The following is a 501-nucleotide window of genomic DNA, read 5'->3' as shown; positions in this document are numbered from 1 at the left end:
ATAGGAAGAGAAAAGAAGAAAACAAAAGAGTAGGAGAGAAAAAGAGAAGAGAAGAGGAAAACAGAGAAGAGGAGAGAATAAAACAAAGGAGAACCGATGAGAGAAGAGAAGAGAAGAGAAGAAAGGAGAACACAGAAGTAAGAGAGCGAGTGAAACAAGGAAAGCAATAGAAGGGAAAAAGAGATGAATATAAAGAGCGAAACTCCCCCCTCCTCCATTTTTCTTCCCCTGCCCCCCTCCCCGTACCCCAACTCCCCCTACCCCAACCCCCATAAAATGATAAGGGAGTAGAATGTAAACAAACAAACGAAAAGGATGAAAGAAAGAAAAAACAGGAGAAGGAAAGTGGGCGTGAAGTAGATCTCCTTAATAGCTTTTCCAAACTCTAGCGGTCTCTCCCCCCCTCCCCCATCTCCCCCCCTCCTATTCTCCGTATCTCCCCTACAACATCCCCCTTCCTATTCTCCTTACCATCCCTACTCCCTACCCCCTCCCTTCCCC

This window comes from Penaeus japonicus, unplaced genomic scaffold (assembly GCF_977035675.1).
Source record: "Penaeus japonicus unplaced genomic scaffold, GWHDUDI00000001_assembly GWHDUDI00000037, whole genome shotgun sequence".
Classification (NCBI taxonomy): Eukaryota; Metazoa; Arthropoda; class Malacostraca; order Decapoda; family Penaeidae; genus Penaeus; species Penaeus japonicus.
This window is presented reverse-complemented; position numbering follows the sequence as displayed.